This window comes from Watersipora subatra, chromosome 10 (assembly GCF_963576615.1).
Source record: "Watersipora subatra chromosome 10, tzWatSuba1.1, whole genome shotgun sequence".
In the NCBI taxonomy this organism is placed as follows: domain Eukaryota; kingdom Metazoa; phylum Bryozoa; class Gymnolaemata; order Cheilostomatida; family Watersiporidae; genus Watersipora; species Watersipora subatra.
This window is the reverse complement of record NC_088717.1, coordinates 5,232,567-5,244,895: the sequence shown is the minus strand read 5'-3', so window position 1 is coordinate 5,244,895 and position 12,329 is coordinate 5,232,567. Positions and strand designations below refer to the sequence as shown.

Genomic DNA, 12,329 nt, shown 5'->3' with positions numbered 1-12,329 from the left:
ATATGATCACCTATTTCAGTGATATGATCACCTGTTACGGTGATATGATTACCTGTTACAGTGATATGATCACCGGTTACGGTGATAAGATCACCTGTTGCGGTGACAAGATCACCTGTTACGGTGATATGATCACCTGTTACGGTGATATGATCACCTTTTTTGGTAATATTCTAACATGATCATCTGTTACGGTGATAAGATCACCTGTTACAGTGATATGATCCCCTGTTAGGGTGATATGATCATCTTTTACAGTGATATGATCACCTGTTACAATGATATGATCACATTTTTCGGTAATATGATCACCTGTTACGGTGATATGATCACCGGTTATGGTGATATGATCACCTGTTAGGGTGAAATGATCACCTGTTACGGCGATATAATCACCTGTTACGATGATATGATCACCTGTTATGGTGATATGGTCACCTGTTACGATGATATGATCACCCTTTTTGGTAATATAATCATCTGTTATGGTGATATGTTTTATTCACAAGTTTGTTTTGGAGGCAGCACAAATTTTGTTGTTGTTGGTCATCATAACAGGCACGGTCTGCAAGCTTCTAACGACTTCAATAATCTCTATAATCGTACTTATGTTGAAAAGCAAATGTGAAGAAAACTTTTACACAATCATCAGTTTGTGTTTGCCAACAGTCCAGAAAACTTGGCTAATGTTTTACTTTGAAAAAGGTTTTGTTTTTGTCTGTTTGTAGCTTCAATCAGTGGTTCAGAAGCTCCGGGGTAGAACTATTGGCTCCGTGTTGTCGCTGGTATCGACTTACTGTGCAATGCGGGTTGAAAAGCAGACGGAGTTATCTCTCTTTGCATACATCGCATCGCAGACACGAAATCAATAGGAACTCATCGCTGTTGAACAGTCCCACATTAATTCTTCCATCCAATGTAGTCATTATTAAGATAAATGTAACTTTTGGCATTAGAATTATCAAGTTTATTATTGTTGCAGATTTTGCTTGTTTTTTCTAGTCACTGCTTTTTTGTTCACTTATTCCGCTAGCTGAATTCTTTTTTGATTAATTATGGCGAGCCAAATTAATCATATTTACAAGGCTACACCAGCTCACACTTCTTCTAGTCGCGCTATTTAGCTACAATGTTTCACTGAGCTCGCACTTTGGATAGTTTATTGCAGTCTAGTTAATAAGATTAAATATTTTTAGGAATACGTAAATAAAAAAGCTGTCATATTTATTATTCTTGTTGAAATATTTCTTTATATCTTCTCTCTCCATCTGTATCAGGTGTGTACGCCACCAGATACTGGTATACATTTGATATAAGCCATTTGTATCCGTGCTTATTTCTGCTGCCGTAAAGCTTAATCTACAAATGCATTTTGTGAATATCTAAAAAATAAATATGAATGATATTTCCGGCTCATCCTTTCAGATGCTAAATTCAAGCAGGTAATTAAAGTAAATAATTAAATAAGGTAATCTTTGCTTTAACAAAAGTTATGGCGGTCTGAACCCACGGTCACCGCATTAGAAAAAAGATTGCTTTGCATTGGAATCGAACCTAGGATGTCAGATCTAAAGGCAAGCGTGTTACTACTACACCGCTCAGTCGCCTTACCACTAATATACACCTATACTAATCATACTGACTATTCATGACGATCTCTCACATTACATGAGAGCTGCCGAGTGTATTAGTAACTATGTTTTTTGTGGGTGTCATTCTATTATGGCTTGGTGTCATACCTTTTACCATTTTCGCTTTCGTATTGAAGCGGAGAAAAAGAAATATCTTTAGTCAACAGTTTCTGTTTACCTGGGGTGCGTTTCCTTGCATAGCGATGCATGTGTTTGCGCGATATCCTTTAGACATTTTAGTAAGTCAAAATTGGTTTAAAAATGCATAATGTATTAAATTGATGTATTAAATTAATTGATGTATTAAAAATGCTTGAAGGTTCAGGCAGCATTTAAACATTCTTATTATCAATAACAAGCAGCCAGTCTCATTTTTCATCAATTAAAGGTCTGCAAGGCTAAAACCCTGTTTTTGAGATTAAAACACTCTACGGGACAAGCTTTTGACGGGGATTTAAAGAGAACATTTTTTCTGCAAAACAGGCGTATTGTAGAAGAGTTGTGTTGATATCGATATATTGTGTATAACGATATCATACAGTATGTATGATAACATTTCTCTTGTCTTTACCTCACTCTTGCTAGCCTGTAATGCTAATACATAATCGAGTGAGATATTAAGCATCCATATTAAAAATGAAGTTTCTTCCCTACAGATTATTCCTAACTTTGCAATGTGCTTTGGCAATTGTCTATTCATGTCAGTAACCGTTTGATATGCATTTAGTTATACTACATAATCAACACATTCACAGCAACCATTTCTTATAGCTGTATAGTAACACCAGGATAATTTATTGATCAGTTGACTATGTCTGGTAACAAGACATTGTTTCCGAACACATTGATATTTGTAATCTTCAGCTGGCTGGAGCAATGTTGGTTGGGACTATGTGACTAAGTTATTTAGGCATGAGGCTACCAGCTTATTTTATACATGTCAACAGATACCTTGCATAATTGCAAGCGCTGCGTCAGTGCAGGCAAGTGGAGCGAGGCTATATCACTGCCTGCATTGTAGACATTTTGATATGTGTAGGATTTCATCATTTTCTATCTAGTCAATTCTGAATTAATGCGATAAATTTACAACGTCATGACCAGTTGAGCTTAGAATTGTCTTACTCTAAATAAATCTATTTTTATTCTGGTAATGAAAGTGTGTCAATCTAGTTCAACTTCATTTGCTTCTCGATTTCAAAAAAAATTTTGTAACCTGCGAATAGTCATATTACTTGTTAAATCAGATGGTTTTCTAACACCTCTTGAATATATTCACTTTTTAATGAAAATTGATGAATAGGTCTGGTCACATCCTATCTTCCACTCGCAATGTGTTTTTGCTTTAGTCAACTTTTGTCTGCTTATCTACATATTGTTAAAAGTTACAAGGGCAGCCTAATATCTTTTTACGGAAATTTAACCCTGCATTGTGTGGAAACGCTGCATTTAGTGTAAGTATGGCCAGTCCCTACTTACAACCATCAATATATGATGTACAATATGAACAAATACTTAGCGCTAAGCTTGCAGTAATTTTTAACCAGAGCGATAACAGCAAATAATTAAAGAGTTGTCTACTCTTTTAAAAATGATAAGACAATCCTTAATTTGATTGTTGATTATACACATAGGCTATACGTACAATATAAAGCTATACATATCTAGACGAAGTTTTTTGGAATAAAGTTAATTTGATATGAGTGGTTTACAAATATGTGTCAAAAACATTTAAAACAGAAAAATGACAAAATTATAGCTTTTTTTAAGTAAATATACCCATCTGCTTTTACAAAGATTAATGTTGAATATCAAGCGAAAGCACAGTGCACCCTTAGGGTTTCAATGACCCTGTTATACAACTGTTTTGCCCTGCAATGTAAAACATGCTAATACTTTGCCCTCTCCATACGAAATATTTTCACCACACGAAATCAACCCAAATCTTTTTCGAAAATCAATTTTGGCAGTATGTGTTCTGATTACGTCGGATTAACAAATATGTTGGTATGCTCTTTGCCGGAATCCCTCTAATGGTGAATGAAAGCGATACAATCCTTGATCCTGCTCAGTTCAGTGTTATTTTGTATTAGTTACCGGGATTGTATTAGTTACCGGGAATGTAAATACGAAACTGGAAAAATGTAGGTGATAAAGTTTTAGTGATGAAAAAGTTGAAGTTCAGTAAAATGGTTAAAAATACGTTCTAAAACTTAACTTTAAGTATGTCTTTAGTAAGCTAAATTCATTTAAGTTAAATATCACAATTATGTTATACGTCTGCTTCGTAAATAAGCGCTTCCTACGGTGTGTACTGCACGTAGTACATTGTAATGCTACATTTTATTGCAGATCATAGCCACTAAATACACTAAAGTTACTGTAGGTACCTATAGTTACTATGGTTACATATTATCTTGTTACTAATTTTAATTTGTACAGTATGTATATGAAACTTTGATGATTTTTACTAGGGGGGCATTTGCATTAGATATTTACCATGGGTTTCGATACCCCTCTATACGAAATTTTTGCCTAACGACACAAATACTGGAACGAATTAAAATCGTATGGTGAGAGTTCTCTGTATAAAGGCATATTGCCTCATGTAGAAGAAAAGTTATTGTCTAATAAGCTGGCATGTGAAGTACGTAGCTTAGGTTGTTTTATTAGAGAAATATTTTTATTTGCCGGATTGAATTAAAATGAAACTCTAACGCGCGTTGACGCTTATAAAATGCAACCACTCGTTATGTGTTTCAAACGCAAGCCTATCTCAAGGAAGCAAATTGTTTACAAAATACTTCCAAGCTAGTGACTAAACTGCCATTTCAATCAGCCATCAAGCGTTCAACAAACAGACCACAAATTTTCCTATAATTTATTAGGTTATATTTAGTACATCGGAGTTGCTATTCATTCCTAGCAGAGCGCTCAGAGCTAAGACTTGCATTAGCGGCTAGCAAGGCTAGCATGTCTAGTAAGATATGCATCATTAATGGCTAAACAAAAGGCTTTCAGAAATTCCTGAGGTGATAGTTTACAGCTGCAACCAAACAGCAAATATTTCCAATTGAAACTAGAAAACAAGTAATATTTACTGCGAGCTTATGCAGCAAAAAGATTGTTCACTCATAAAAAGGCTTTGTTTTACAGGATAGGTTTTTAGAATTTGGTTCAACCAAATTTTTATAATTTGGTTTTTATAGTTAATAACCATTTTTTGGTAACAGCTGATAATAGTTTCTTTGCTCAGAATAGCTTCTGAATTAATTTGAAGTTATCTTCTATTTTTACCATGGTTTGTAAATTTATTTTTGCGAAAAGATAAACTGAACATTGTATGTTATGGTTCTTGCTTCTCCTAACCACGGCATGCTTCCCCTGCATGCGCTCTGGTCACCCTACAATGCACGCTTGGCTTGTATAGCTAGATAGCTATGTATAGCTTGTATAGCTAGATAGCTATGTATAGCTTGTATAGCTAGATAGTGATCTGCCTTTGTTAACAAGTGTATTTGTTGATTATTTTCGTTTCATTAATTTAGCTTAATTTTACCTAAAATTCGCTTTTTCCCGAAGTTTTATATACTGCATCCTAGGGCTATATGCAAATAGTTGCATGTAAGTGTGCATTGTTTGGCCTTTTAGCTGTGAGATGAATTGTACAAAGTATACTTCATTTATGTAGGAATACTTGCTCCAACATACAACACTTTTGGCACACGAAGCAATGTCTTGCTTGTTTCTCGTTATCGAAACCAGTTTGTATCACCCCTTGATTTGTGTCATGAAATTCTTTTCCATCGTTAAGAACGAGGGTGGAGAAGTTATGTTTCATATTTTTGGTTTATTGCGGTAATTCTTTTAGAGAACAACACTTAGGTGCTTACAGAGTTTCTTTGCTTAGACAAGATGGTAAGCAATAAACAGTTTAGTTCTACACTTATCTATAAATTTGGAGTTATCTTCTACTTGCTGTTTGCAGTAATACGTTACCAACAAGGTAATCAGTCCATCAAATGACTTGCGAATGATTCAAATATTTTTAGCTTACATCAAGGTGGTTTTTATAAAACAAGTTTTCGGTTATCATAGCCTAAAAACTTTGAAATATTCGTAAAGATCTTGAATTATGGCATGCATTGGTGTATCACCACTGCATGCCATAATTGGTGTATGACAACTGGATGCCTGGCATGCAGTGGTGTATCACCACTGCATGCCAGGCATCCTTAACGTCTTATCATTGTGTTTGTTAACAACCATGCCAATTCTGTGCACTATGCACTATGCACTATGCACTATGCACTATGCAATCCAATGCGGTTGATAAAAACAAAGAAAGAGCGTAAAGAGTGCAAAATATTGATAAAAGCATCTGATGCTATTAATTGCAGTTCAAAGGTTTCAAGTTGGCAAAGTTCACCAGAGAGCATAATTATCCCTTATCATTTGGCAGCGAAATTAAGTAAATGAACTTCTGTGCTGCCCTTAGATTCCCAGAATAGGATGCCATTTAGAACAGCTATATTCAATAAAATGAATAATTTTCTGTGAAGCAGCTTACCAGCTACAACATTGCACTCATAGTCATTCAAAAATAAAATGCTTTAAACACATTGAGATGCCTAGCCTATAGCATGTACCTTATTTTTAACAAAATTACATGATTTGTAGCAATTTGCCTCTTTCTTTACAGACCATCACTTTAGAGTTATGATAGCAACTATTTGCAAAGTCATAAAGATATCCGAACTGTGTTCTTATGTGCAAAAACATAAAAGGGCGGTTGAAATACCAGACATAAAACTGACATGACTAAGTTTATTTTCCAGGAGAGCGTTTCCATTATATACAATAAAAATAGAAGGATAAAAATAATGACTCCATAGTAGTAGTATGATATTTAGTTGTTTACGATGGCGAATAGAAACTATAAATTCTCACTCTGATATTCACAAACAACTGTTATAGAATTAAACCCGGAGGTTAACCAAAAAGCAAATAGATCAAACTTGCGATTAGCCTGAAAAACTGTAGCTGCCAGAAAAGCTGTTACTCGATTGGGTTTGCTTCGCGACCGCTCCTATTGCATATACGATTGCAATGATGTAAAGTATTATGAACACTAAGCCGATCACAAATCCTGCCACTGTCCAGGCTGTTGCTTGACTTTTCTTCTTTTGTGCGAGTCTGTTGTAACCACGAACATAGTCACCTCTGGCAGCAATGAGGTGAATGAGTCCGATGAAGGAACACGGCAGCGAGAAACAGAAAATGCTGACTAAAATTGACAGAACGTACTGGCAAGTCCATGGTTCTTCGTATGGCTCCGGCTGTCGTTGCTGCAAAACACAGTACAAAAACTTGAGATTTCTGTGTTTGTGAGTTGCGCATTTCTACCTCAATGAAATCAATAACAAAGATTTGATTGTTGGTATTATAGCTTTAAAGAGTGACTTGCAATCACGTGTCATATTCAACTGGAGCAAAGCGCAACCGCAGCAACCTTTTAGACATTCTCTGAGTGTCAAGGCTTCTGTATGCCCCAGTGTTCTTTTCACCTTTCATGTATGTCACCTCTTATGTAACATTGATTCAACATATTATGCCCAGTACTAGAGGACACAACAGAGGTTTTCAAAACATCACAAAAATGCTATCAAATGTTAAAAAGTTTCACATAAAAATACCTTTAAAGGTTGCAAAATAACAAGCGCTCAGGTTGTGCGATTTATACAGATGCAACATGCAACATCTGCTTTCGTCAAAGATGATAGCAATGTGTGTTTTATATTCGAGAGCTATGAAACATAAGAACACATTCTACAAATGTATTTACTTTAATAAAATTACCCTTACCATGTCAACGGCGGTTTCAGCAACGTGATATTTAGCATCCGTCATGGTTGTAAAGCAGGAGAAATAGCTGAAACGTTAGACGCGCTGAAACTATGATGAATGATGTGATCCAAAGCCTAGCTTGGCATATTCTGTAGCAAATCGCAACAGACAACTTTGTGATTGGCTAATCAAATTTGCAAGGATTGCCTTATTGGCTATTAATGATGGAACTCTTCGTCTAAAACCTATTATGACAGTTCTAAGAGCAGAATATTTATTGCAGCTGAAAACCACCGGGGATAACTAGGTCAAACGTGCAGCCAAACAGTCATCCTTGTAACTTTATTTGTCTGACTGTTTGGTCTACTTGAGCAGATTTGAGTTTCATCCAAAAGGAAAGATGTTCAGTAAGTTTTAATTATGGTGTATTTATGGCACAAACGGAAATCCTACAAATATAGAAAAAATAGAGGCCTTAGTATTGTACACGTTGCTTATCCTAGATCACATCAGATTGTGATAACCAGAACTACAGGCGAGATCTGCCAATTAAGAATAAAAAAGTACCAATGTGCTTCTTTCTTTCGGTTAATTCTATAAAGATGTCTCAGTATTTATTTGGTTCATGCCATATTCATGGCTTGGACAGAGATATGATCACATTTCACTTAAAAATGAAAAAAGAACTAGTCCAACACAAAGCTTACGGAATATACATGCTTTGTAAAGAGAATGAAAGATTAAAGCCTGGATGTAGCCTGTACCACAGTGCTCAGTTACAGAAGTGTCAGAAATAGGCAGCTTAGTCAGCGGTTTTGTATTGGCGATAGTTCTATACCGGTATGAAAAGTTCACCTCTAACTAGTTATTCAGATAGCAAATATGTCAGCTTGACTAAAGGTTAGAACATTCTTTACTATAGTAAGAATTATATTTGTCTGCCCGTCTATTTGAAGCCACGTTTAGAATTTAGAAAAGCAAACGCCTCCTACAAGAATTGAACTCAGTCTTTCTATTCTGCGATATTTTTTCTATCATAGTCGTTTCTATTCTGCGAATGCGATACAGTCCATTATTTTGCAATATCAAGAATGATTATACACATAGTTATTACACCTGATGATCTTTTACTGCCAGCAAACTATTCTTTACTAAAATAAGAGCCGTGTCTGTTCGTCTGAAGCCAAAGTAGAAGGTTGAGAAAAAAAATTACATCGTATGGGATTTGAGCTCACTACATTCAGCTTAGCAGCCAAAAATGCTACCATCTACAATAATTATTCCTATTCCATTGCTTTAGAATACTTGTGCACATTTTTATGCTTCACGCTTTATCAGTACACTTGCCCTGCACTCATGGTACGCTAGACTGCCAGGGTCTAGCTTCATTAACATTTAATGGCCAACTCTTAACCTTGCGAACTCTCTTCTGCTATGCTCAAGGGAGCTTGTTTTTTAAACTGTCGTTTGTACAAGGCAGTTGAACAAAGACCATGACAGGTTTTAATGGAAGCGGAAAAGTCTTTTATGAACATCCTTTACTCAGTTTCATGTAAGCTTCCCATTACCCATCAACGCTTACTTAACGATTTTTATCTCAAGTGTTTGTCTCTTCAGTCTAGTTTAAACTTCCTGCTTTTCACTTTATCATCGAACAGATGCGCTTTGATTGTCTAGTTTACGTAGACCTGCAATCTGGTGCCTTTGGGATTGCTACAGACATATGCCAGCACACTGGAGTCAAATCAAGGTTATCCAGCGTGGGTTAAATTGCTCCACCAAACAAACTTTCCTCTGCTGAAAATTTATGATATGTTGGTCTTCACAGTTCGATGAAGTTCCAGAGGGTACCTCATACTGTGGGTCAACGTGGGTAATGTATTGTAGAAATCTCCGCTTTAAACTCCATGTTTAGATTATTGTTTTTACTATGAGTTGACGGACTCGATAAGTAGCAACTATGTCAGCTATATATCCACAAAAAAATATAAAATCATTATAAATCATAAAGCTATAAATCAATAATTTTATCCAAATTGATGATAATAATAAAGATAATAGTGTAATAGATAAAATATGCGAGATTCCAGAATTATTTTTTATGTTTGATTTTAAAATATTAGCTCTTCCATTCATCTTTAGTTCTTATACTATTAACATGGTATTCTTTTTTAAAAGTTGGTTTCATTCATTAGCCACCATTTTACTTGAAATTAATTTTTAAAAAACATCTTATGTTACTCGATCCACTTTTATATTTTAAGCAAAACTGGAGAGGCATAGAGCCTACTCTTATCACAAACATTGACAAATTTGAGTCGAAATGCTTTAGAATTTATGCTATCAGAAAGAGGAGCATAGGCCTGTCACAGTTTTGCTAGGTGTGACAGGGTCGTTATTCACTGCTGCTGCAGTCAAAGCAAGGCCAATGTTATTACTGCCGTTTATCTAGTATTTTGCAATATTATCACATACTCATTATATGCGCATTATGTGGCTCACAGCATGAAGGGCCAGGCTTGTAAGGCAGAGCTAGCTAGAGAGTATTAGAATACACATGTGAATAATAAAACCTGCTCTGAAACACTTACTAGAACCACCACCTATTAACATCAATTATTTTTAACTAGTTCCTTAGATATTGGAAAATCCTTTTACTTATGAATAGTAACAAATAATGGCGATTAGCTTCAAAATGGCAAAAGCTCTCTACAATCTGTTCATGCCAAGAGATGAACAGAAAATGGGTATTCTACAGTTTAGTCCACTTAAAGGTTGGCTCACACTATATTGCCATATGTCTGCGTTAATCACAAAATACTTCAGCGATCATCTGTAAAACAATGTTCACACTATCACAAGCCCATCCCCGTTTATATCAGCCAGATGTCCAACAGCATAGCGTTCTCATTAGACAATGCGTTCACTGAAATGATGAAATACTAGTCCCGCAGGATTTATCATAAAAGAAAATATGGATCGAGCAGTCCGCTATAGCCAATCACTATCGCCGAAGCGGTACACATTGCACAGGCTGTCGTGGATGCTTGGCAAAATATCGGTAAAGTTTGATAGCTTCAAACTTTCTCAAAGTATCCGCATTACATCGGCAATGCCTTCAGCTTATGGTGCACATATCGGCAAATATTTGCCAATAGGGCAACACCGACGTACAGGGATATAGTGTTCACCAGCTTTTAGATGTCATTCGCAACAGAGTTTTTTAGGCAGAATTAAAATTGAAGAGACGTGAGCATGAAAGTATTTAGCTAGACAAACATCCTTGCTCGGCGTGATCTAGGAAAACCTTGCCTTTGTCGGTCATCATATTTTTTTGACAGCATTACCTTGTATTTACTAGTTTAAAATGAACTTACACAACTTGAACATTTTAGCTTGTCGGTCTATTTATATAGAGTTAATAATATTTTCAGTTTGATTTCATAACTTATCAAGTTGTAATAGAGCAGCAAATGTGAGCAGTTTTATGGCATAATGCTATCAGTAATTGACTGCTTCTGACTAACTAGTATACATATACATGTCAAAAATATACAAGTTATTAAGCTTCATAAGGTGATGTATTCAATAAAACTGTGTGCACAGCTGTGTGTTCAGATATTAAGGCCCAATCCACCAACAGTTCATTTGTCTGTTCCGCTATAAAAACAACACCTACTGACAGTTCATTTGTCTGTTCCGCTATAAAAACAACATCCACCAACAGTTCATTTGTCTGTTCCGCTATAAAAACAACACCCACTGACAGTTCATTTGTCTGTTCCGCTATAAAAAACAACACCCACTGACAGTTCATTTGTCTGTTCAGCTATAAAAACAACACCCACTGACAGTTCATTTGTCTGTTCAGCTATAAAAACAACACCCACCGACAGTTCATTTGTCTGTTCAGCTATAAAAACAACACCCACTGGCAGTTCATTTGTCTGTTCAGCTATAAAAACAACACCCACTGACAGTTCATTTGTCTGTTCAGCAATAAAAACAACACCCACTGACAGTTCATTTGTCTGTTCCGCTATAAAAACAACACCCACTGACAGTTCATTTGTCTGTTCCGCTATAAAAACAACACCCACTGACAGTTCATTTGTCTGTTCAGCTGTCAAGGCCACACCCAATATTTAGGTAATTCCAATGCAAATTTCAGTTGAAAAAGAATGCTGTTACTTTTAATTAAAGAACAAGCCGATGGGCTGACCTTCCCCTGGTTAGGTAAGCTTAGAGCTGGACAAGTTGTTGTGGGCCAAGTATAAATCAGTTTTAGAGCTTCTGTAAAACCTCTAATTGAACACCACCCCTAATTGTCCGCCACCCCTATCTGAATGCCACCTTTATTTAAACGCTCCACCCATTGACCGCCACTATAGAAAAGGGTTGAGAAATAGAGCTCTTTAGCATTCAGTTAGAGGTTTTACGGTATATATTATAAAGGTACTATGAGATGATATTGCAATGACATAGATGACGCCGGATTTTGCTCTAATTTTGTGAGCTGCTAAGTATCCTATGCGACAATAACAACATGTATTCTGTTTGCCGAATGACCAGCTGTAAAAACTCTGTGATAGCATGAATACGCAGCTGAATGTATTTCCTGTAGGAACATTGACTTATAAGGGTTTATTGCTTCAGTGTTAGATGTCATTCGCTGTCAGTTCTTCAAAGACCCACTGGTATAGCAGATAGTCTGCTATAGCAGCATTTTATGATGCAAATGAGCGTGACGCCAGATCATTAACTCAATTAAAAAAAGTGTGCTTGCATTCTTATTGCATGCACATATCTCAGGTCTAGACATCAAAGAAAATGCATTGACCTCTTTCACTC

At 36.0% G+C, this 12,329-nt stretch overlaps 1 long non-coding RNA gene across 1 annotated transcript; it reads right to left on the bottom strand.

The window, feature by feature from the left end:
• Nucleotides 1–6,438: 6,438 nt before the first annotated feature.
• LOC137406243 (uncharacterized) lies at nucleotides 6,439–7,617 on the bottom strand. The gene is made up of 2 exons (XR_010979847.1): nucleotides 7,497–7,617; nucleotides 6,439–6,979 (listed from the first exon to the last, which is right to left on the bottom strand). It is a non-coding gene; the product is annotated as an uncharacterized lncRNA (long non-coding RNA).
• Nucleotides 7,618–12,329: the final 4,712 nt, after the last annotated feature.